This window comes from Lepidochelys kempii, chromosome 13 (assembly GCF_965140285.1).
Source record: "Lepidochelys kempii isolate rLepKem1 chromosome 13, rLepKem1.hap1, whole genome shotgun sequence".
NCBI classification, from domain to species: Eukaryota; Metazoa; Chordata; order Testudines; family Cheloniidae; genus Lepidochelys; species Lepidochelys kempii.
Window position 1 is genome coordinate 8,335,074 of NC_136392.1, and position 25,929 is coordinate 8,361,002.

The 25,929-nt window shown below is 47.3% G+C and overlaps 1 long non-coding RNA gene across 3 annotated transcripts; it reads left to right on the forward strand.

Moving 5' to 3' along the window:
- The first annotated feature begins 332 nt into the window (after nt 1–332).
- On the forward strand, nt 333–25,929 carry LOC140896835 (uncharacterized). 3 transcript variants are annotated; one of them, XR_012154611.2, is made up of 3 exons: nt 333–1,990; nt 2,146–2,241; nt 7,510–7,668. It is a non-coding gene; the product is annotated as an uncharacterized LOC140896835 (long non-coding RNA). The 3 variants fall into 3 exon arrangements; XR_013634521.1 differs by lacking the exon at nt 333–1,990 and adding an exon at nt 25,648–25,929 and having other exon boundaries at nt 2,067–2,241; nt 7,510–7,645; XR_013634520.1 differs by lacking the exon at nt 333–1,990 and having other exon boundaries at nt 2,067–2,241.

The following is a 25,929-nucleotide window of genomic DNA, read 5'->3' on the forward strand; positions in this document are numbered from 1 at the left end:
AACAAGGACCAGTTGATGGAATGACCCCATAAAATATGGCATTGGGAAAACACCATGTTGCAGGCTGCTGGGATAATTGCACAGAGCAGGATGCTGGGATTAACTCTGTAGGACATGACATTCTGGAGGAGCCCATAAAATGAGACCTTCTCCCCCACAGAGAGGCTCAAACCTAATCCTCCAATGTGATGTCAAGGCAGACGGCTCCTTTGGCACCAGGCTACCAAGAGGCGTTCGCCCCGTGACCACCATGGCTACCCTAATTATGACACCCATTCCCAACTTTCAGAAGTGTATGAGACTATGTCGCTGGCTTCCTCGCTGCCTTCCTTGCTGCGGGAACTGGTTTGCAATAGCTGTGGCTGCTCTGCACAGGCAGGCAGCTTGCACTTTTTAAGACTGATTTGGAGAAGGGCCGTAAACAGCGACCCCTATTATACAGCTCCATGCTAACAGGAATGCTGCAGCACCAGCCAACTGTGCTATTGAAGAGTGGAAGGGTCCTGGGTTTCGGTGTAGGGAAGAGTTGATGGGAACTGTGATGAAAGGGAAAGAATTATTGACCTGGGAGGCAGGAGGGTGTTTAATGTTGTAAAAAGTCATTGCTCTTTGAAAGGAAGAAGCAGACAAAAATGTGCTCGGTGCTGAGATCGGGGTGAGTGGTGGGTCAGATAGCAACCCTCCTCACCAGGCTGGCCTGCGCTGCTTACATAAACACGAAGCCTGCGATCTTCCTTTCAAGTGGTCCCAGAGTCGTGTAATACAAAGTCCGCTGTGATATGCTGAGCTTCCTACCCGGTATCAAAACACACTGTGGGAAGGGAAGAAGAGGGGGTGTGCTATGGCTGGATATAGCCCTTTTTGCAGCCAGAAAGGGGCAGGAGCATAATAGTACACAAGAGAGGTGAGATGTGAAGAGATGTGGCCCAGTAGATGGGTAGAGGCCAGAGGCCTAATCCCCCTTGTGCTGCTGACTTGCTGCATGTCCTTGGACAAGTCAATTAACCAATTTGTGCCTCGGTTTCTCTATCTGTGACTTGAGGGATGATGCTCCACTTTTGTAGAAGTAGAAAAGCAGCAAAGATGGAAACATGCTTGCAGGCTAGTTTCTGGAGTGGAGGGGGAGGGGCGGTGATCTGTAGCACTGGAAACAGCTGTAGGCTAAATTTCCAAGGAAGGCTATGCTGGGATCGGAGAGAGGAATTGTTGCCTGCTGAAAGAGAGCCTGCCTATTGTGGGGAGTCCCTGGGAGGTGATGGAAGCTAGTTGGGAGAGTAGACTGGGGTGTAGGGGAATATAAGGACAGATGGAATGAGTTCATGGAGACTTTCAGAACCCTGTCAAGAAGGCAATTTTGAACATGGTTTGACTGTCACATCGCCACCCACCCCTGCAAGGAATCACCCCCGCAGTCCATCCCTGCTGTGATGATAGATTTGGAGGCTTGTAGGGACTGTTCTCTCCTCCCTCCTATTTCGTCCAGTTATCTCCTGGTCCCAAATGCAGTGAAAATGCCAGCTGTCTTGCCCAAGGCTGGCTGCCACTGATGGGGAGAATGCACCCTGGGTTTCCCAGCCATGGAATACAGAGGGAGAAGGATGCTAGCCAGCTTTACAGACTGGCTGATGTTAAAGTGATCTCCATAGCTGCGTCCTCTGAAACCTGTCTTATGAACGCTTTAGGTGTTTCCTACGCCAGTAGAATATTTATACTCTGTGGCCCAGACTTTTAGAACAGTGTGCAGGCAATTATGCAAGCACCAAGAGACGTGCACTTCCACCTGTAAATTGTAAATGCCACACAATCATCATGAATGCGCATGAAATTCTGAACATCAGGGCCATCCTATTTCTTAATCTGAGCTCTCCAGCCGCAGTAGATTTCAAAGAACAAATCTCAGACTTAATGCGTGAACTAAACCAACACAAAAGCCAAATCAGCTGCTCTCAATGGAGTGTTGGAATCCCATTCGGGACAACTGCCTATGGAGGTTAGTTTTAAGGCTTAACAGCCGAGCTAGTCAGAAAATGTCCAGTGCAGTGAAATGTCACTGCAAAACAGGGAGACAAGTTTTGTAAAATGATTATTGTTTTGGTTTGTTTTTTTCCAAGCAGCTCTAATTGGGCGTCTCTGTTAATAATGCAGGGAGCTCCTGAGGGACTGGCAGGCACAGACAGGAAGGAAAAGGAGTCATTCGGAGTCATCACAGCACTTTTTAATCTCCTCTCCTTTGTTGGAAAGGTTGGTTTTGTTTAATTGGCCCTAATAAACCCTAGTCACGGGAGTCCCTTCCCCAGGCATATTCTGATGTGATAAATCACCCAGTACGTGCCCCACAGCAGCAGTGGTGGGGAGAAGACCATTCCACAGTCTCCATGGGACCAGGAAACGTACGGGGGTCAGGAAGTGTTCCCTGGGATTAGGAATGGGCTGAACAACTCTGGAGGCAATTGGGGGAGAGAGGGGGCATGCTTCAACGTTATTTGGGCTGGACCCAAGCCTTTAGGTTTGCAAAAGTAACTCTGTTCCTCTAGCTGCCTCCCATCCACCCCTGCAAATCTTTCTTCCCTCCTCTGCTGAGATTTATCTTGGGGTCTTCACAGGCGTGACTATTTATGCCGGGCTTTTATCAAATGCCACAGGTTCTAGACCTGTCAGGGTTCCTTCCCCACTCTGATCTCTAGGGTACAGATGTGGGGACCTGCATGAAAGACCCCCTAAGCTTATTCTTACCAGCTTAGGTTAAAAACTTCCCCACGGTACAGACTTTGCCTTGTCCTTGAACAGTATGCTGCCACCACCAAGCGTTCTAAACGAACAGGGAAAAAGCCCACTTGAAGACATCTTCCCCCAAAATATCCCCCTAAGCCCTACACACACCCTTTCCTGGGGAGGCTTGAGAATAATATCCTAACCATTTGGTTACAAAATCATCAAAGACCCAAACCCCTGGATCTTGGAACAATGGAAAAATCATTCAGGTTCTTAAAAGAAGGATTTTATTAAAAAAAAAAAAAAAAGAAAGAAAGGTAAAAATCATCTCTGTAAAATCAGGATGGAAAATACTTTACAGGGTATTCAGATTCAAAACAGAGGATCCCTCTCTGGGCAAAACCTTAAAGTTACAGAAAACAGGAATAAACCTCTCTCTTAACACAGGGAAAATTCACATAAAACAAAAGATAAACTAATCCGGCTTGCCTGGCTTACTTATACTGGTTGCAATATTGGAGACTTGGATTAGGATGGGTTGGAGAAGATGGATTTCTGTCTGGCCTCTCTCAGTCCCAAGAGAGAACAACCATGTAAACAAAGGTTTCAGAGTAACAGCCGTGTTAGTCTGTATTCTCAAAAAGAAAAGGAGGACTTGTGGCACCTTAGAGACTAACCAATTTATTTGAGCATAAGCTTTCGTGAGCTACAGCTCACTTCATTGGATGCATACTGTGGAAAGTGTAGAAGATCTTATTATATACACACAAAGCATGAAAAAATACCTCCTCCCACCCCACTCTCCTGCTGGTAATAGCTTATCTAAAGTGACCACTCTCCTTACACTGTGTATGATAATCAAGGTGGGCCATTTCCAGCACAAATCCAGGGTTTAACAAGAACGTCTGGGGGGGAGGTAGGAAAAAACAAGGGGAAATAGGCTACCTTGCATAATGACTAAGCCACTCCCAGTCTCTATTCAAGCCTAAGTTAATTGTATCCAATTTGCAAATGAATTCCAATTCAGCAGTTTCTCGCTGGAGTCTGGATTTGAAGTTTTTTTGTTGTAAAATAGCGACTTTCATGTCTGTAATCGCGTGACCAGAGAGATTGAAGTGTTCTCTGACTGGTTTATGAATGTTATAATTCTTGACATCTGATTTGTGTCCATTTGTTCTTTTACGTAGAGACTGTCCAGTTTGACCAATGTACATGGCAGAGGGGCATAGCTGGCACATGATGGCACATATCACATTGGTGGATGTGTGGCATATATCACATTTATCCAATTTATCCAATGTATCCAATTAACTTAGGCTTGAATAGAGACTGGGAGTGGCTTAGTCATTATGCAAGGTAGCCTATTTGCCCTTGTTTTTTCCTATCCCCCCCCCCCCCCCCAGATGTTCTTGTTAAACCCTGGATTTGTGCTGGAAATGGCCCACCTTGATTATCATACACATTGTAAGGAGAGTGGTCACTTTGGATAAGCTATTACCAGCAGGAGAGTGGGGTGGGAGGAGGTATTTTTTCATGCTTTGTGTGTATATAATAAGATCTTCTACACTTTCCACAGTATGCATCCGATGAAGTGAGCTGTAGCTCACAAAAGCTTATGCTCAAATAAATTGGTTAGTCTCTAAGGTGCCACAAGTACTCCTTTTCTTCATGTAAAGAAAGAGCACAAACAAAAGCCCCGCCCCCCAAGATTTGAAAGTATCTTGTCCCCTTATTGGTCCTTTGGGTCAGGGGCCAGCCAGGTTAGCTGAGCTTCTTAACCCTTTAAAGGTAACAGGATGTTGCTTCTGGCCAGGAGGGATTTTATAGCACTGTATACAGAAAGGTGGTTACCCTTCCCTTTATATTTATGACAAGGCCTTTTGCTAGCAGTGTATTCTGGGGCCTGCCATCCAGCCAGGGACCTGAAGTTGTGCGATTTGAAAATGACAAGTCAGAGTCCAGTGGAGATAGCACCAGCAATGAGATTCCCGCTGCTTGCTGGAGGTGTGACTGAGAAGGGGGTGTTTGATAGGGGGTCAGACCACCTGTAATATGTTAGGATGGTTACAGGTTACTGGCCGGTTCCCAGAAACCAACAGGGCCCATGAGGCATCCTGGGGCAGTAGATCTGTTGGGTCCCCGGGAGCAGAACTCCTGAAGGGTGGCTGGGTAGGAAGGAGTTCCTCCCTTGCCAGCTTTTCAAGGAAAATGGCTGAGTTTTTTGGGCAATTCATTTATGCTGGGCAGCGGGCCTTATTAGATGTCAATGTAGGTACAATGTAAAGGAGACTTGACTGGATTTGGTAACAAGCAGAACACGGCCTCGTCTGAGAGGCTCCTAGAAGCGTGAGGAGGAAGCTCTGTGATTTATGGGGAGCATTCTGGCAGTGTAGATGGTTGGGCTCAGGCTGCAGCCTGGGCTTTGAGACCCTGGAAGTGGGGAGGGTCCCAGAGCTTGGGGACCAGCCCAAGCCTGCTCATCTACACTGCAGTTTTATAGCCCTGCAGCTTCAGTCAGCTCACATGGGCCAGCCATGGATGTTTTATTGCCATGTAGGCATACCCTAAATGATTGGAGAAGCCAGTCCTGTGATGATAGTTCTGGGTACAGTAACCTCTTCTCCATTAACCCCTGTAGTGGGTACACAGTAACACCTCTCCCTTTAGTCACCAGAAATGTCTTTCATCTCAGCCGAGCTCGGTGTGCCAGGAGCTCTTTGTTTATCCCATGTTGTGGAGTGCAGGGGTGGATTTCAATCTGAATCCAAAATTCCCCAGCACTGGGCTGTGTTCAGACACCTCGTTCTGGTTCAAGGCCTTTTGAGAGAGAAGTCTGAGCTTCAGAGCCCAACTTTCCCAAAGGTGGGGCTGTGAGGGGGATTGGCTCTGGTGACCCTGTGCGGACCATCTCCAGCTGAAGGGCTCTTTACCAGATACTGTTAACAGCCAACTAGCAGAGAGCTCCATAATCCCTAGTACCGGGAAGGGAAGAGCTGCCAAGGTGGGTGTTATGGGAGCTGGAGGTAGCAGCCTGGGGGATGACTGTGGAGTGGAGGCCAGGCAGCTTCGGAACTGAGACAGAGAAGCTGAAAATTGGGCTGGGAAGCAGCCTCCTGCAGCAAGGTGATAGCTGGGAATGGCCTGCAAATAGGGGGACCATGTGGGTTGGCCTGAAGGAGATGGGTGGCGGCCAAAGGGACTGGACTCTAGCCATGGGTCTGCACGCAGGCATGCTATGGCCTCTGGGGACGGGGTGGCTTAGAGTTTTTATCCCTGGCCCTAGGCCTGAAAAGCTCCACCTTCACAGGGGCTGCCCATAAATTACATCACACACTTTAGGGTGATATTCAAGACCCACCTCCCCTGGTAACACTGAAACAAATGCACAGAATTAAGGACCCACCCACCCCCTACTGCACAGTGTAATTTAGGAACAGCCTCTGCCTGGGCCTGCCCATAGGTTTGTTTATCCCTTCGATTAGTACCTTTGAAGCCACCCTGCTGAGGGTAATTGCAACCGTTAGTCAGTCATCCCCTCGAGAGCATTGCTGGGACCCCACTCAGGGCTAGCAGCAGAAGGGTCTAATGTATGGAGCACGCACAGCACAGCCTCTGAGCGTATGGTACGGCCAGCCCCATACCAGCCATCTAGGGGCCCAGTGTCCCATAGCCCTCGCAGCCTGTCCCTGCCGTGGGGTCGCTTACACTATCAGCTCCTCAGATAGCACTATGGCACCTGCCCGGGACTCAGCCTAGACCCCAAAATCATGGGCTTTCCTATTGTTAGGGCCCTACCAAATTCACAGCCATGAAAAACGCACCATGGATTGTGAAATCTAGTCCTTTGTGTGCTTTTACCCTATACTATACGGATTTCATGGGGGAGACCAGCATTTCTCAAATTGGGGGTCCTGACCCAAAGGGGAGTTTCGGGGGGGTCACAAGGTTATTTTAGGGGGTCACGATATTGCCACCCTTACCTCTGCGCTGCCTTCAGAGCTGGGTGGCCGGAGAGCAGCGGCTGTTGGCCGGGCGCCCAGCTCTGAAGGCTGCGCCGCCGCAGCAGCAGTGCAGAAGTAAGGGTCGCCGTACCGCAACCCCTGCCGCAATAACCTTGTGACCTGCCCAGAGCTGCTTTTTGGGTCAAGACCCCTAAAATTACAACACCATGACATTTCAGGTTTAAAGAGCTGAAATAGTGTAATTTACGATTTTTTTAATCCTATGACCGTGAAATTGACCAAAATGGACCATAAATTTGGTAGGGCCCTACCCATTGTATCCAAATATCAATTCCCCCTCTTCCCCCACCTTCCAAGTCCTTGCCAGGCTAATCTTGCTTCTCATGTCTCAACCGAACAAAGCACCTTAAAATGTCCCTCCCCACCCCAGCCATCCCTGCTCTCTTAAATAATTTGTACTTTTCTCTGATCCCTAAGGCCACAGTGTAACAACTTGAAAGAAGATGATTGTAATCAGTTAAAATCTAGAATTAAAAGAAAAAAGAAACAGACGGCTCTCCCTGAGGGGAGGGAAACAGAGAAAGGAAGAGTGAATGAAGGAGAAACGCTATGTATGTCCTGGCCAGGAGCCAAAGGCCCTATGGCCAAATCGGGTTTAATTTTGGTGTGAGAGACCACTAGAGTGAATCCGTAGTGGGAAAAAAAGCTAATTCACAAGGAGGCTTAGCCTCAACTGATGAGCAGGGGAAGAGGGAGCAGCCTCCCAGGGGTGCCAATGCTCGTGATTTTATCACACATCTTGTGATATTTGGGATTTGTCTTTTTTTTTTTTAAGCCCCAGCTCCTGGAGCCCCATGATTATATGAGATTCTCAGCTTCCATTTTTTAAAAGTAAGTTTCATGTCCTCACAGTTGTGGAGAAAAGCTTGAAAACGTGATCAGAGTGCACCCTAAAGCTCAAAACCCAAAAGGTAAATAAAAAGGCTCCAGAGTTTGTTTGTGTTTAATCTCATGATTCTTAAACCAATCTGATGACTTTTTGGGACTCAAGTCATGATTTTTTTAAACATTTTGGGGTGGCAGTACTATGGGTTAGAGTGTGGTCCTGCACCTCGGACGTCATTTTTGAAGGGGTCCTATGATAATATTCACATTGTGTTCACCAACACCCCAGCTGTAGGGTTCTGCTAGAGACCATGACACCCACCTAGGATTGCCAGAGCAGAGCACTTCCTTCCATCCCCAGCCTGACCAGGAATGCCCTGTAGGTGCTTACATAGACCAGGAGGGAACCAGATGATACAAAACCAGCTTTGGCAGCCTTACTTCACCCAGGGATTCCCCTACATGCAGGGGACTTGAGTGTTGTCAAGTACACATACCCAGTGCTAAGAACTCACCCACCCCTCCAAGGTCTCCTTTTGGCCATGTCAACAGGAGAGAGATTACTTCACAACTCCCAATGTTTCCAATAGAGTACGTGGTTAGAATAGAAGCTTTCGAAGATCTAAAGGTGTTAGCTACTTGTTGCAATTGCGAAGGAGTGCTGTGGGCTAATTAAACAGGTTAGTGCATATTTATTGATGATTAGGATTTGTGTAATATGTTGCATTGTTATGGTCAACGAATGCTTAAACATTTCACAGCCTCAGTAATTAAGTATCTTGGGTACAAATGAAGGTGTCCTTTGAGATACTTCTAAGTGGGATGAATCTGTTCTGTGCCTCCTGCTAGGGACATGAGCTCACTATTCCCACAGGGCTCGGTGTTGTATTTTCCCATGATATTAACTGATTTTGAGTGCGGTTGTCTGTTTTGGAATTCTGCCCCTGTGCTGATATAGATCTCCATTGTGGGTTTTGGGATGCTGGTGATTCAGCCCACTCTGGGTTGCCTGAGGCCATTTGTAAAGCCAAGCTGAGGTTCAGAACCTGCTCCTCCAATCCCTGCTGCTTGAACTAAGATGATAAATCCTTTCTTTAAGTCTTGCCAAGAACTGGCCTGGGTCTGAGGAGCCATTGATATGTTTTGATGCTGGTGGCCTTTAATAGAGATTTGACAAGATGGCTGAACAAAATCATATAAAATTGTCTGTAGCACTTACGTAGAGCCCTTCATCTGCACATCTCAAAGCACATCCCAAAGGTGAGTAAGCATCAGATGGCAAAACTGAGGTGCAGGGAGCTGCAGTGACTTGCCCAAGAACTCGGCTTGGTTTGGTCTCCTCTGGACTGGAAGCTTTTTGGGTTCGGAGTGTACAGGACTGAGCCCACTGTAAGTGCTTAACAAATAATAAAGGCCTCCAGGCTCCTAGTATAGCGCTTAATCTGCGGGACTCCATGCCCCTGCTGTCATGGGCATATATTAGAGCAGGCATACAGAAGAAGGGTGGTTCACTGATTAGGGTACCAAAGTGTGACTCCGGAGTCCCAGGTTCAGTACCCTTCTTTGCCACAGACACCTTGTGTTGCCTTGGGCAGCTCAGTTCTCCCTGTGACTCCACACCCCATCTCTAAAATGGATCTAATAGCGCTTCCTTGGCATTTGACTACATTAAAGGCTATGAGACGTTACAGTAGTGTGGGCCATCTAAGTACTTTGGGTATCTGCAGCTTTCCTTAATAGCTCACGGTATAAGGGGCTCGACTTCACTGAAGTGAATGGAGCTGCAGCTTTGTCCCTTCACCAGGGAATGTGGCCTGGTACATGTGTCTGGAAGTGGGACAAGACACAGCTGCCAGTAATGTATGCTGAGGGCCAAGTTATTCTCTCAGTTACACTGGTCTGGTGCAACTCTAATTGGAAGTAAATGAGAGGGGAGTTTGGCCCTAATTAGAGCACAGTAAATGCAAGAAGTGTTCACAGGGTGCCTGAATAATCTCTTCTACTTGCAGGGCTTCAGCAAAGGGGTTTGGTTTGCTTCCTATCTATGATTAACTAAATGCTGTGTCAAAGGAGTAACTAGCTGCATGGGGAGTGGAGAATAGGCTCTTTGCAGGACACTCTGCCCACAGCTACAGGACATGTGACTAGGGAATACTTTTTCTGTATTTGCACATGACAACGGTGCTCCCGGGATGCTTTTTTTTTGGACCCACTTTCATCCTGTCCTTGGATGTGGGACCTTCTGACACACACTTAAATTTTAAAAAGCCCCTTTGCTCAGACTCCTAGAAACCCTGTTAGGATGAATGTTCTAGGCTGGGGGATAATTATATTTTGAGGTATGACTGAAATATCTCCCACCACCTATTATTTGCAAGGCCCATGTCTGAAGGAGCTGGTGTCGAAGAGAGAAGAGACTGATTTGTGAGTAATGGGAGGTGCTCAGGTATTATGCAAATGAGGGCTGCCGTTATCCGGAGGAGGCCAACTCTTTGCACGACCCATAGTGTAGAGACCCACTGAGCCTGGATAAAATAAGAGCTTCTCTTCGCCTGTATAAAAAACAAACAAACCTTTGCCAAATTTTTAGACCTGAACTTATTCATATCAGTTACTTTTTCACTCTCCATGTTCTTTCGTCTCTGATCTCCTGGGGCCAGGACCAGATCTGCTAAAATATTACACGTAGCCGTTCTTGCAGGATTGCCGGCCCAGCTTTGCAGGATGAAGAGGAATAGATAAGGACCCCAGAGTTTGTCATCTTAGCCATCTGAGCTGTGGCTATCTTTACTGTTCACCCTCCAAAGCTATTTTCTTTACTTTAAATAAATAAATAAATATACCCTAACAGCAAAGCAATCTGGGGCAGTCTCATTCCAACTGCCAAAGCTTTTGAAGATTTACAGGAGTGACACTTTGTCACATTCCAGTGCAGCATACCTCTCTTCTCAGCAGTTTGCATAAAAATGATATATCATGCTGAGTGCAGGTTTTATTTCACCTACGTCTGTATACTCAGTGTGGCAGCAGCCATTAGGAATGAACGATGCCAAAACTAGACAGATCCTGTGCTCTTAATTGTAGGGGTCCTTTGCTCTGCTGATGACAGATAGAGGCTGCCGGAGTACACCCACTTTATTCCCATTCACATGCCTGTGTGTTCATGCTGCAGTGACACGCATTCGGCACTAAGGCAAGTGGGAACATCCTGTTTGCAACATCTGTGATCATTTCAGTCCTGCCTTCTCAAAGACAACCCGGGGTGTTCTCTCTGTTTGAATACAAGTTACTGTCACAGAGCTAACCTGGGATGAAGGTACCCCCAAGAATTCCTGTCCAGATCAGTCCAATCTGGGGGACACCATTTTCAACTATTTGAGATCTGGGGTTCTCACACTCTCTTTCCAGTATAGGCCACAGCTTATTTGAGAGACTGTTGCCCAATGCACTATCCCTCCCTTTTGCAATTGCTTGTAGGAACTGCATATGCAGAAAAGCAACCGTATGGTACAGATTCTTACACAGCTTATTGCTCAAGTACAATTCCACCAAAAAAGCTTGAAGTGATTCTAGTAGCAACAATGCTCTTTATTGCTTCATGGGCCTGATCTGCACTTGCTTACACTAGTGTAAACCTGGAGGGACTGCACTGAAGCCAATGGACTTATACTGTAAAAGCAGCATCGTTGAGAGGAAAAATCAGGTCCATTATTTGTAACAGTTCTATTAAAGCATAATCAGGACAGTGGTGTTTATCTATTTCTTCATTGTTCTACATGGAATATGATGGGTCATTATTTGCTTGCTGGTTGTTTTGCTTTGTTAAAGATGTTACTGTGTATGGCATCTGGCTTTTCCTGATTTCCTCCACTCCTAGATATTGCCCTAATAATCCTATGTAAAGTCATTCTGGTAGCTGTCTGACTAATCGTCCCCATTCATAAATGTCTCATAATACCTAATCCTCACAACCACTGCCAGCCAGGCGGATTCATTGTTGAAAAGATTAAACCAGGATCCTGTGGGGACAGAAACTCATTTTTAAACCTTGGGATAGAACTTCTCCAGTGGTGGGAGGTAACCAAGATCCTCTAATGCAAGCTGTGTTGTTCTTTGGATTTTAGCCTCTTACGCATGTTTAAAACTGTTTGAAATAACTATAACTCACTCTATAAAGTGTCTCATTCTTTATTACTGCAGTGACATTTATAAAATGACCAAACTCATCTGGAACAAGCAGAGAACCAGGGTTTTTCCAAGACTCTAAAGGACTTTGTTAAAATAACTACTCTTTACATAATCCCTGACCATATAATCCCTACTCAGGCAAAACTCCCTCCGTCTGAGTAAAGGACCTTTGAATAGGACCTATCCTTTGCCACGTTGACAATCAGTAAACAAGGCAAGCTTTCTTTATTCACTGCCACTGGGTTAACATAATCCAACCCTATTAGTTAACAAAACGGATACGTGTGTGATGGAATTATTTCCCATTTTGTGCTGTATTTTCATTTAAAGAGTAAAATGAGGTAAAAATCACAATTTTTTGCAAAATTCCTTGCCTATTCCTAGGAATACATTGAAAGTATTAAAATGGAAAGGCCTAAAAACCTAACTTCCTTTTCACTATTTATTCTGGAGATTTTGTTTGGATTGTGCTTCCCTCCATTTGGAGAGGAAAAAATAGACCAGTCAGTGTAATCTTCTGGTTCTCATGCCCTAACCAAAGGCTTTAATGTCTGGATGGGGGAATGTTTATATCCTAACAAGGGGGCAGATCCCCAGTTTTCACCAGTCTCTCAACTGGAATCAGTGGAGCTACACCATTTATACCAGCTGAGCCTCTGGCCCTCTGTTTCAAGTTAAAACCTCCCAGGCTCTGAAAAGTTTATATAACAAAATCCAAATTAGCTGGTTCTTAAAATTATAATTTCAGGTCTAAAACTTGATTGCAGAAGACAAGTGTCTTGGTCATCAATGTATCTGAGCAGGACAGAGCAAATGCCACAATGTCTCCCGTTAGCTTGCTTGCTCTTGAAGGGATTTAGGAGAACTTGTGTTTTCTCAGCAGCTGATAGAACTTGGCACACGGTTCAGCCCTTCTCCGTTCCTATTCGTGTCACATACCTAAGGCATGAAAGCTCAGGATGAGGTACTAACGTACACAATTATGTATTTATATATACAGTACTTCAAGATGTTGACTCAATGGGTTTTTTCCCCCAATTAATTTTCATCTGTGCCCTAATGTGATGTCTTCCCAAGTGACGTCTCATTACACTCTTCTGTTTCCTGGAACCATCACAAAAACCCATGAATGCCAGGGAATCTGCTCTGTCCTGTATTTGTCTTATGGCGCCAGCTGTTATCTAAGCATACAGAATGCTGTTTTCTATAGGAAAACTTCTCTTTTCAATAACACTTTAAACTTTACTTAGTTAATCTAAAAGTGCTATCTCTACTTTATCAGCCATGACATTAAAACCTCTTATTTTATTATTTTTTAAAGTAATTCTAAAATTCTGCTTGAGTCATGAGCTAAAATTGTAGCCAGTTAGCATTCTCCTTACAACATGAGGGATTTTTATTGTGAGGGTTCACTGAAAACTGGCAGCACATTCAAATATCTTTGCCACTCTGTTTTGGAATGATTTAAACCCTTTCCCAAGAAGCACGATCAGAGATGTGATCTACACTAGCTGTGTTTTTGAATCCTATTTCCAGTGTCTTGCATGGTGGTTTCTTGCATTTAAGATAAACTGCCATGTACATAAGCAGTGGAAGAGGAGCAGAAGGACAATGGTTTCTATTCTCAGTATTTTCTAATACCGAAAGCCAAAGGTGGGCTCAGGCCCATCCAAGACCTGGGAGAACTCAACAAGTTCTTGAAGAAGATCAAATTCCACATGGTCTCTTCGGTTATCCCTTCATTGCATCCAGGAGACTGGTATGCTGCCCTCGTACTTTCACAAAGCAATAACTCTGTCCCACAGAAAATACCTTAGGTTTGTGGTAAACAACACCCACTACCAGTTCACAGTCCTCCCGTTCAGCCTGTCAGCAGCATCTCGAGTATTCACCAAGTGCATGGCAGTCGTGGCCGCATTCCTGCGCAGGTGACAGGTACAGGCTGATCAAGGGCCAATCCAGGACTCAAGTAGACCTGCAAGTTGCCTTCATAAGAGCTTCTTTCGATGAACTGGGCCTGCTACTGAACGAGGGGAAATCAATGGTGTCCCCAGTTCAGAGGATAGAATTTGTAGGGGCGGTACTCGACTCAACACATGCCAGGGCATTCCTTCCCGAAGCGAGATTTCGAGCCCTGGATGACACTATTCGAGGTCTCAAACAGTTCCCTACCACCACAGCATGGAACTGCCTGAAACTTCTAGGACACATGGCAACTTGTATCTACATAGTACAGCATGCCAGACTCAGACTTTGACCTCTTCAATCATGGCTGGCGCATATCGACCAGCCCAGGACAGTTTGGACAGGATTGTAACCCTGTCTCGCCAGGTACTCAGCTCCCTCCTGTGGTGGCTCGACCCCCAGATAGTATGTGCAGGAGTCCCTTTCACCAACCCTCAGCCATCCGTCTCGCTAGTGACAGATGTGTCAGACTTGGGCTGCGGGGGGCACATTTGGGAGACCTCAGAACACAAGGCCTCTGGTCTCAGTCAGATCTCGCTCTCCACGTCCATGTCAGAGAGCTGAGAGCGGTGCGCCTGGCATGCCAGACTTTCTGAGCACACCTAGCAGGGAGATGTGTATGACAGACGCCACCACGGTGATGTTTTATATCAACGGGGGGGGTGGACCCTCCTCTCCCCTGCGCCAGGAAGCCCTCATGCTGTGGGACTTCCGTGTAGAGCACTTGATACACCTGCAAGCATCGTACCTCCCTGGAGCATGGACTGAGCTGGTGGACCATCTCAGCAGGTCGTTCCACAGCCACAAGTGGTCCCTTCACCCAGACATCACGAACTCAGCCTTCCGTCAGTGTGGTTTTCCCCAGATAGACCTGTTCGCCACGCAACGCAACAGGAAGTGTGAGCAGTTTTGCTCCTTCCTGAATCACAGCCCGGGCTCCATCGCAGACGCATTCCTCCTCCCAGGGGGAGGCCATCTCCTATACACGTTTCCGCCCGTCCAGCTCGTTCACAAGGTGCTCCTCAAGATTCAGAAGGAAGCAGCTTTGGTGAGTGATAGCTTGAGTCTGGCCCTGCCAGCGCTGGTACACATCACTCCTGGAAAAGTCCATGATAGCTCCAGTCACCTTGACGCTCTTCCTGGACATACTAACTCAGGATCATGGCCGTCTCCAACACCTGAACCTCGAGTCGCTGCACCTCACAGCATGGAAGCTCCATGGCTGAACCCAATGGAGCTCTCCTACTCAAACTCAGTTAGGCAAGTCCTTCTGGGCAGTAGAAAGCCCTCCACCAGGGCTATCTACCTTGCTAAGTGGAAGAGATTTTCAGTCTGGTCAGTGCAGCATCATTTATCCCCAACGCTCGCCTCTGTACCACTTATATTAGACTGTCTCCTCCATCTCAAGCAGCAGGGGCTGTCCATGTCAATAAGGGTTCACTTGACCACTGTCTCTGCCTTTCATCCAGGTGCAGAGGGCCAGTCAGTCTTCGCCAGCCTTGTGGTCAGTCTTTTCCTTAAAGAGCTCGACAGGCTATACCCGCATGTCTGGCAGCCAGTTCTGACTTGGGACCTCAATCTGGTCCTTTCCAGACTCACGGGACCGCCCTTTGAACCTTTGGTGACATGCTCCCTGCTCCATCTCTCATACAAGGTGGCATTTCTGGTAATGATAACTTCAGCCAGGAAGGTGTCTGAGCTCAAGGCCCTGACTTAAGAGCCCTGGTACGCAGTGTTCCATAAGGACAAGGTCCAACTCAAACCTCACCTGGCGTTTCTCCCGAAAGTTGTCTCCCAGTTTCACATCAAACAGGACATCTTCCTCCCAGTGCTCTGTCCTAAGTCGCACTCGAGCGGCAGGGACCAAAGGCTTCACTCATTGGATGTCTGCAGAGCACTAGTCTTCTACAGCGAGAGAACGAAACTGTTCTGAGTTCTGAAACTCGGAGCACTTATTCGTGGCTGTGGCAGACAGAATGAAAGGTCTTCCTGTCTCTTCTCAATGGATTCAGTTATCACGTCCTGCATCCGTGAGAGCTACAGCCTGTCAGGGGTGCCTGCTCCTTTGATCACTGCGCATTCCACCAGGGCTCAGACCTCTTCAACGGCATTCCTGGCACAGGTTCCCACCCAGGAAATCTGCAGAGTGGCCACGTGGTCCTCCATACACACTTTCACCATGCACTATGCAATCAGCAGGCCAGAGACGATGCAGCCTTCAGAGGAGCAGTGCTCCAAACAGTGGACGACTCCGAACCTGCCTCCTGAACTTGGGCTTGGGCGTCACCTGATTGGAATGGACATGAACAAGCACTCGAAGAAGAAAAAACGGTCACTCACCTGCTCGTAACTGTTGCTTTTCAAGATGTGTCGTTCATGTCCATTCTAATACCCACCCTCCTTCCCCTCTGTCGGAGTAGGCGGCAAGAAGGAACTGAAGGGGTGGCGGGTCAGCAGGGCTCTGTATGGAGCGCCATGAAGGTGCGACTCCAGGGGGTGCCCAGACCGCCCCGATGGATGCTGCTAGGGGAAAATCTTCCGGCTCCCATGCACGCGGCGTGCGCGCACACCTGATTGGAATGGACGCGAACAGCACATCTCGAAGAACAACCGTTATGAGATGGTTTGCTCAGGTTTAAAATAAGAGTAATTCTGTGCCTCTGGGCCATATCTGCCCATTTTTCATCAAAAAGGGACGCTCGGGGTGCTTAGCTCGTGAGGGGCTTCAGGATGGAAGATGACTGCAGACCAGCTGTTTGGGCCGAAGCCAAAAGCCACTGTGAAGTTATTGGAAGGACTCCTGCCGACATCAGTGGGCTCTGGATCAGGCCCCCTTCATTTTAAGCAAAGGGTACTTTACAATCTACAAATAGGCTCAGACGGGAGGTGACTCAATGGTTCAGCCCTGCACGAGGTATGGGAATGTCTTCGCTGCAGTTTATGCCGGCATCCTTTAGGCCACTCAAGGGGGTGAATAAACCACCCCTCAGAGCAACATGAATGATGCTGGCATACGCCCTTGTGTGAGCAGCGTGATGTCAGCAGGAGAGCGTCTCCTGCTGACATACCTTCTGCCACTTGCGGAGGGGCTGGAAAACTCTCTCCCTCGGCACAGAGCATCGTCACCACATGCACTGCAGCAGCATAGTACGTATAGACATGGCCTTGGGCTTTTGCAGCTCAGTTGTGCCAGGTGCTGTCCCCTCCCTCTGCCTTTTTTGGGGACTGGAGGGTGCTCAGCAACCTGCAGGACTGAGTCCTCTGAGGTGTGTTTGAGGCAAAAAGAAAAGCTGTTTTCTCAGCTTTGCACAGGATCTGAAGGAAATGATTGTAGCGGTGACTAATTCTAGGGGCTCCTACTCCTACTTGACAAATTTAGTCCTTCTCCCGAACGACTATCTCATACTGCCATGAAATAGCTGGGAAAAGTGCCAGTCATCTGGGTGGGAAATAAGAAATTCCATGGTGAGTCTGATGCACCTTATCTTGGAGATACACCGAAAGCGAGGGCGGGAGGAGGTGTCCTTTCCTGATACCCCCGTCTTTACAATCTGGTTTATTAGGAAAACCTGAGTTGCAGGGCTATCAGTGGCAGCCAGGTTGGGGGAGTGATTTCAGAGCACAAAAATGCATGTGATTTTCATTGCTGCCCCCCAGGCAAAGGATCTGCCAGCCCTGATGGGGCAAGTCATTCATCAGTCTGTCACCTGAGGGCCTGGAGGCCTTTTTTGCTGACATCAGCTCTCGCGCTGGGAGGGGCGGAGGGGGAATATCAGGGCACACCTGTAACCTTTACACTGGAGAACTGTTTGCAGCTGTCCCCATTGCTTTCTTGCTACAAATGAAACAATAGCCTTTGGGGGGACTGGAGAGGGCTTTGTGGGCTGTAATAGCTGCTTATACCTGGAGGGGGGGGAGCAAATTTGGAAAAGAAAGCATGCTCGGAAATTTCTGTTCCCCTTTCTCTTCTCCATTGCCGCAGCTTTAATATCTAAAGCAGCAGGGGTTGAAGACGGCAGCCTGTCTACACTGGGGCTCCCAACACTGATTGAGCAGGACCTGTGTTACCAATGGCAGGAAATAGTTGAGAAATATACCTACTGTAGATACCTTCACCACGAGCAATTAATGCTAATCTGATTGTTCTCAGCATTCGATTGGCCGAGCCATCCTAACCCACTGCTTTTAGACCGTAGAACACCTGAAGCTGACTGTATTATAAACAAACAGCTCTTGCCTAGTAGACATTGGACTGTTCAGTTTTATTTTAGTTTAACACTGTCCCCGTCAAACCAAGGAGCACTGTCTGATAAATCCAGAGATACAGGGTCTGATGTTTTAAAAATTAGTGTTTTTTCTATACACCACCCCAACTGTTTGAATGGCTTATGCAGTTATGTGGTGCAGCAAGGAAGAACAAAAGAAAAGCCTCCATAAGAGAGCACAGAGCATGTCTCCTCTCTAACATGCTGCATTCATTGTGCCTCACAAAATGGTAGCTGCCTCCAGCAGACTCCAAGCACTGGAAAGACGCTCTACATGGAGAGTACAGCCATATCAATTGTACCGTCATGGCAACTGTGCATCTGACTTCTTAAAACGCTGTAACTTAGCCCCCCTACATGCATGTAGAAAGTCTGTTCCTTAAGACTTCTCTCATCCATGGCACCAGATTACTCTTCAATGGCCCTGTTCCAGAAGAGTCAAGCTGGGACAATCCAAGACGTAATAAACACAGAGGGATCAGTGTGTGATGTTTTACAGTGTCCATCAGGAGCAGGTAGGATTCCAGGAGTCCTTTGATGTCATGTTAACAGTAGATTTACTGAGAGAATTCTCTTTAAAATCAAGGTCAAGACGTAACATAAACCAGTTTCAGAACAGGCCAAGGCCATATAACCAGCCAGACCCCCACCTTTTGTGGTTACTGTATAATTTATATACTGCTCTCAGCACTGTAGGGTGCTTTACAAACAGACATCAGGCCAGGATCCCCTGGTCTGGAAAGTTTAACCATATAAACTGGTTAATTTTAAATCCAACTTCCTGCCTTTTCACCATATCCTGGATTCCCCTCCTCTTCCAGAAAGTCGCCTGAACTCCTTTACATTCACTGCAGCAATTGCTTTGTTCACATTAAATGTATTTACAACTTTTTCTAGGCAGTTGTGCTGGGGTCTCTTCTCTCTAATCTTCAGCAAAATGCTTTGCTTTGCTTCTTGCACATTACCAGGAATGTACCCTTATAGCTTCTGTTTACTGTCATGCATGCACTGCATTTTCTCACTTGGTAGCATTTTTTTTTCCCCCCTAACAGAGGATCCAAAATGAACTGATTGCCTCCTTTGGGATATCGCCCTTAGTATTTGTGGTTAATGAGACTCTCTCATTTGAGAGAGGAGCTGTAATATTTCTCTGAGAGCGCATGTTTCATCCTGGAGGATCCCAGTGGGCATTTTGGACTGTGTCATCTCACCACCACTGAACCATAGCTACCTCTAAATATATATTGCATCCAGTGTAACCTGCGAGGCAGATTAGGTAAACCAGATTAAATGATTTAAGATTATTGTGCCGTTAGTTAATCACTGGATGGGATGAGTAATGAAGAATCGGGGAACACTTCGAACTTAAGTGTAAGTTAGAGCAGCCTTGTGGCTTCACTAAATGAGGCCTGCCAGGGATGACTGGGGCCTGGGGCTCTCTGGGCACTGCACGCCACACCCTGCAGCAAGGAAGGAGGAGAAGGGGGTATGATAGAACAGTGGTTCTCAAACTTTTGGGGCTCAGGACCTATTTGTAAATGTTGATGGCCTGTTACAACCCAGTAGAGAGGTCGGGGGGAGGGTCAAGAGGGGGAAAACACACAGGAAGAGGGGGTTGGGACCTGCCCCTAGGGTGGGGGATGGCCTGTTGCAATCCAGTAAATAGGTGGGATGGAGGTTTTGGGCCTGCATCCAGGGTAGTGGGAGATCCTGGAGGGGGAGTCGGCTCCCTCCCTGCCCCTTGGGAATGGGACGCCCTGGAGGCACTGCAGAGTCTGCCCCACACTCATCCCACAGTGGTGGCTCTGATCCCATGGGGCTGGCGGGGCTCTGCACCCTGCTCTGGGCGTGGTAACCTCCAGGGTTGCAGTGCTGCTCAGGTTTGGCTCCGCCCTCCTCACTGGGGGCAGCTGGGCCACATTTGTGTGAGTGGTGGTGCGACCTGTCAGGTGGGATTGCCGGGCCACTCACTCAAATTGGGCCCAGTCGCCCCCATTGTCATGATGGAGGAGCAGCTGGGCCAAACCTGAGGTCGCAACACCTGGAGCAGGGACCGGAGCTGAGACACAACCCTTGGCAACATTCTGACAACGCAATTTTGGGTCACAACCCTGAGAAACCTTCTGTCAGAGCCACCAATGCAAATGAGAACATTAAGTACCAGGAAGAATGAAAGGGGTGGAGAAGTGAACTTATAGAAATATGTTTGCTGCCATAACTGCTCTTGGTTAATGATCTTCTTAATGGTGCTCTTAGTTTGAGGCGTCTTGTGACGTGAAGGACAGCACATAAATGCATTTTAGCGCAGGGCCATGCACTGACTTCCAGCGTGCATGGTAAGTGGTAGCGTGGGTGCCTGGGCTACAGCAGTTATGTGGTCACAGTGGGGGAGTGGCTCTGTTAGCTCAGATAAGCATAGGCCTTGTGTGAATAGCTCACAAACCCTGGTTCTAATCCCCGCCTGATCTCTGGTCATAAATATGATATAGGGAATGTAAACTCCATAAAGATTAGTGAGCACCAGGGGGAGTGGGAAAATATTGGTAAGAATTGTAAAGATTTTCTGCATTCCTCAGGAACGCTGTGGGGTGCCTTTTATACCCTGTGGCTTGCACTGTTCCACAGTTCATCTCCTTTCTCGCTTATTGTCTGACTGTAAAGACAGCAGAGACGTTCACAGAGGACTGGCAATTATTTGAAGGGAGTACCTTATGTAAATGACACAGCTGCCCTTTGCCTCAGTTTCCCCAGTTGTAAACTGAGGACAATGAGCCTTGCCTACCTCTCAGGGAGTATTAAGGCTTTAGGGGTGGTTTGTAAGATGCTTGCGATCCTCTGATAGAAGGCAGCGTACAGGTAAAGTTAATTTGTTACACACAAAGAATGCCATCAGTGTGTGCAATAGACAAAGCAGCCACTTTTCATTCCTGCCATGTCTGATCCATTCTGTCCAGCTCTCTGTACAGCCTTTAATTTTTCAAAAGCAACCAGTGAGTTTTGCTGCCCAGCTTGACACAGCTTTAAAGGAGGCTGATTTTTAAAGGGTGGATGCTCAGCCCTTTTAAGGTGTCCCAAGCTAGGCACCCAGATCTTGAGGCTTCCCAAATCACTGCCACTCTTGGCACATTTTATCTGTTACATAGTTAGTGACATCCTCTGGGATGGAAGGCAGGGGGCTAGATCTTCAAAAGAGCTGAGCATTCCTGGAAATCTGGTGCCAGTTGCGGATGCTAGGGACCTTTGAAAATCCGGCCCACAACATACATGACAAACGTTATTTGACAAAGGCTTCCCTCAAATATGACAATCGTAACAGCATCTGAGGAAGGGAAAGGGGACATGCTTACAAATTCTGTTGTTTTGCCCCAAACCTCCAGATCGGGACATTCCAAAGCTTGAGCTCCGTATTAGTAGGTTTATGTCTAACCATTAATGCAACAGCAGATGGTAAAGTGGGAGAGCTAAACTCCCATCTGGACCCTGGGCATGTCAGAGGCCAAGCAGCGCAGAGGTATTTGGCGAGTCGCCAGCACTAATTCACAAGGCTTGTCACTCCACAGCCCCCATTACCAGGAAGTTTGTTCAACAGCTCAACAAGAGAGCCATGCGTTCACCCTCCAGGATGGAGGGGGAGGTGAGTGCCAGGTCCCGATTACTAGGGGATTCCAGAGGTACAGCCAGGCAGGAAAGTCCCACTTGGAAAGAATAAATCGGTCAAGAGCTCTTCCCTGAAAACTGTCCTCCCTGCAAAACAATGGCCCGAATCTGCACTGACATACTGCCCGTGCAACACCACAGAAGTCAGGGTCGAACTTGGCCCACAGTTGTAAAAGTGCCTTCGCTCCTGTGGAGTGGCTTTGTCCATGCTTCGTCTTAGCACTTAAAGGATCCCACATAGCCTTTTGAGTCAATGCCTGTCTTGATGTGAACGAGATAGTGGGAGGTGGACATTTCGGGCTCGCTGTTGCAATTGTTTAACTGGACCCTATTTCCTTTATGCCGGGTTAGCCAAGCAGCCATACTTGGATCAGACTCTGAAGGCTCTTTGCGAAAAAAAAGTTGGAAACTTACTTTCTTCGGGGGCGGGGAAGAGGCCTTAAAATTACAGCCTCTGCAACTTTTCCTTTGTGCCTGTAATTTTTCCAGCACCCCTGGTAAATCGCTCAGAACAGCCGTGTCAGATAGTGCAACAAGCCGGACGGGTGAGGTTGAGCTTCATTCAGTAGGAAGGCGCTCGTGGTATGCTGTGGCTGCGGTGTTTTATTGCAGCATTAACAGTACGAGCTGTATCCCAGACCACCCTGCTCTCTCTCTGGGAATGTAAACTGTACAGCCAGAATCTATCCCAACAATTCCCTTAATGTCCGTGTGTCCGTGATACTGCTTCCAGGGTGCTGCTTGTCAGGTGAGGCCTTAGCTCTTTTTGTCCAGGAGTTCACTCTCCACAGCAGGGCCATTAATTCTCTGATGCCTTCGGCACATGCTGGGCTGTCCTGTCCTTTCTGCATTTCTTCCCACCTGCAAAGCTGCACTGTGTACTCAGCAGGGAAAAGGTACTGCTGGGGTAATCTCTTCAATGAGCTGCCTGCACCCCAGCAATTCCAGGAGCAGGGTTCAGTCCGAACGGCATGTTTTGGATTCCCAGTAGGGTTCACCCATCTTCTCTATCCAAGATACCACACACCTCACAGTGTTTGTATTCATGCTCATGTCACCCTGGTGAGGTAGTGCAGGGCTATTAGTCCCATTTGACAGATGGGAACTGGGGCCCAGAGAGGCTAAATGACTTGCCCAGGATCACAAAGGAAGTCTGTGGCAGAGAAGGGAGTTGAATCCTGTCTCCCCATATGCCAGGCTAGCAGCCTACCCACTCATCATCTTGCCTCTCCTCTCTCTGCTGGTGCCTGAATAAAACAGGTTCAGCTTTTGAAAGGCCAAACCTACTGTCTATTAAGCAAAACTCCAGCTGAACTGGACTGGAAGCTCACTTTCGCAACCCTTCAGGATGCTGCCTTATTGAAGATGGCCAAGATTTTCAAGGTCTTGTTACTGTGGATGTTTTTTTCCAGGAAACGGGGGCTGTTAGCACACAGATGTGCAAGAGAGGTTCAGTTTCCTCTGCCTTTACCTAAGACACATGTTCTACCCTTCCTCTGAAGTAGCTGGTACTGGTGGAGACAAGGATAGTGGGCAAGATGAACCACTGGAGTCTGGAAATATTCCACTCCTCAGTATGGCTCTTTATATTAGGAACAGCCTTTCTCTCCTAGTGTAACGAGAGCCAACCCTCTTCTCTTTCAGGTAGCTTCTGCTTACCTGTGTTCCAACCGCCCAAAAAGAAGCAGCTGTGCACTTATATATCTGCCTCACATGCTCTCTCAGTGTTTTGTCTTGTGAGCCAGTACAGGCTCTGGGTTAAAGGGCTGTGAGTTGGGAGACCTGGGTTTCATTCCCAGCTCTTCCACTGACTGTCTGTAACTTGGAGCCAGTTGCTTACCCTTTGTGTGCCTCAGTTTCCCCACATGTAAAATGAGGATAATACCCACCTCTGTGAAGGGCTTTGAGAGCCTTGGCTGACAAGGGGTATGTAAAGACAAAATATTATTTTTCCCCATCGTCTTAGTCATCCCTTTGTGGGAGGGCGTATGTCTCCTCAGGTCCTGTACCGCACTAAGTGTGGGCAACACATAGGGAACAATCACTATATGTTTCTTCTTACGCATCAATCAAGTGCGTGGAGTAGAGAGAGTTTGGTGAAGACCTGATCTTTACTGCAGAATGTGGAAAAGCCTGCAAAACATAGTAAACACCCAAAACACAACAGATTGAAATTAACTGCAGAGCCTTGTGGTGCTGTGTATGGCAGGTTTATAGTGGAACAAAGTTCTGATCTTGGGTCGAGTCCATTCTTGTCCAAAGAAAAAGATCATGTGTCTTTATTAGCAAGCCAATCACATACCCCCTTTATTACACTCTTTCTCCTGTCCCTCCCTCTAAAGCGGTTTAATAGAAGCAAGCTGGAACTAATTAAATTCCTTTATGCCTCCCTCAGCCTTGCAGTGTAAAGCTCCAGGCAAGAATGCCAATGGGCACACACCCATTCCCTCTCTGCTTCCAGAAGGAGAGCAGCGTGTCTGACCTTCACCTCACTCGGGAAGAAATAAATCCCAGAGCATGAAGTTGAGGATGCCAGTCACTTTATATATAAAATCACTCAGGAATTTTCCAAATGGCTTTCATCTTCAGAATCCTTAAAGTTACGGGTTATGGATCAGTCCAGAGTGGATTCCTTTCATCATCTAATTCTGCATACATTGACGTGAATGGCTTTAATTACTGTAAAATTACTAGACAATGAATCCTTAATTTTAATCTTCCAATCCCCAAAGTACCTATTTCCCCCACTCCGCCTCTCTGAAGTAGGTAAAGTAGCTTTTGTTCCTTGCCAACTTTTCAATTAACTTTTATAATGTGGGTGGGGAACCTCCCACGAACAGCTCAACTGTAGTTCTGGGTGTTTTAAGTGTAAATATTATTCTTCATGTTCACGCACAGTAATTAAATGCAGTAACAACATCAAGTAGGGGCAGATCAGTCATTTCAGGCTTTAAGAAGGGGTTGGGGTTTTTTTGGTTACGTGGGGGAGATATCCTACGAGGTAATAAACCTTTCTTAAAGGCGCTAGGGAAACTGCAGGCTAAGGTAGGCAGAGATGAAATCCCAGGAGCAGAATCAAAGAATAAACTCCAGTGCTGGTCCCAGTGCACTGCCAGCTACCATAATGGAAGCCGTACGTGCATACAGCACTGCCCTGGTTTTGTATAACACCTTTCACACCAAAGGATCCCAAAGTGTATAAACAGGGGTTGCTGTCCTCCAGCACTGCAACACACCAGCCATTTTGCAACACCACACAGTGGGAAGAGGAAGTGAAGAAGGATTTACCAGCTTGAAATGGCAGGGTTACATTTGGCAACAACCTGCCTTTAGCTACATGGATAAGACACGAGACTGGAAGACAGAAACAGGTGGGTTTTAATCTAGGCTTTGCCTCTGGCTCAGGTAAGCCATCCCACCATGCTGTGTCTGGCTTTCCCAGGTAATTACCCAATCTGTTATTGGGTCAGGACATACTTGAAAAGTGCTATTGGCCCCAAATGGCCAGTGGCTTGGTTTGATTTCTAATCAAAAGAACTGCACCTTGGGTAACACGGTGCCCTCCAGCACTATGGGAGGGCATTGGTTTTGAGCCAGATAGCCGGGAAGAGTGTCTCCTGGCTCAGTCATCAACACCACTTCTGGAGCACGTGGGATTTCCTTGTAGGGCTCATCCAGCTACAAGCCAGGTCTGGTCTTTTTTTATCTGCTGAAACCACAGCCTGAGGTTGCACTGCTGCAGACATGACAGCAGCACGTTGCATCCCCCAGGGGTGAGACAACTGAACACATCACTGATGTTCATGCAAAATGTACAGGATCGTGTTTGTTGCTGTGTTCCCTCAGAGAACTGTATTGCAGTAATGGCCCTACACTCGCCAACTCACAGCTCTGACATTGCACTGCTTAGTGCTAGGCCTGTGGAATACTGCAGTATTTTTTTTAAAACATTATCTCTATATACATATGGGTTCGAATCTCACACTCACTATGAAATATTCTTTTTGCATAAGAGCTGATGATTTCATTGGACCGCATCTGAAATTGAGAGATCCCAACATCTCTGAACTCATCCAGATGCTGACAAACCAGTCAGTTTTGTGCCGGCCAAGAGTGGAAAGTACATCTGAGAGGCTGATGTGGACTGAGGTTTATTTGATCTACTGTCTAGGTCAGGGGTCGGCAACCTTTCAGAAGTGGCGTGCTGAGTCTTCATTTATTCATTCTAATTTAAGGGTTCATGTGCCAGTAATACATTTTAATGTTTTTAGAAGGTCTCTTTCTATAAATCTATA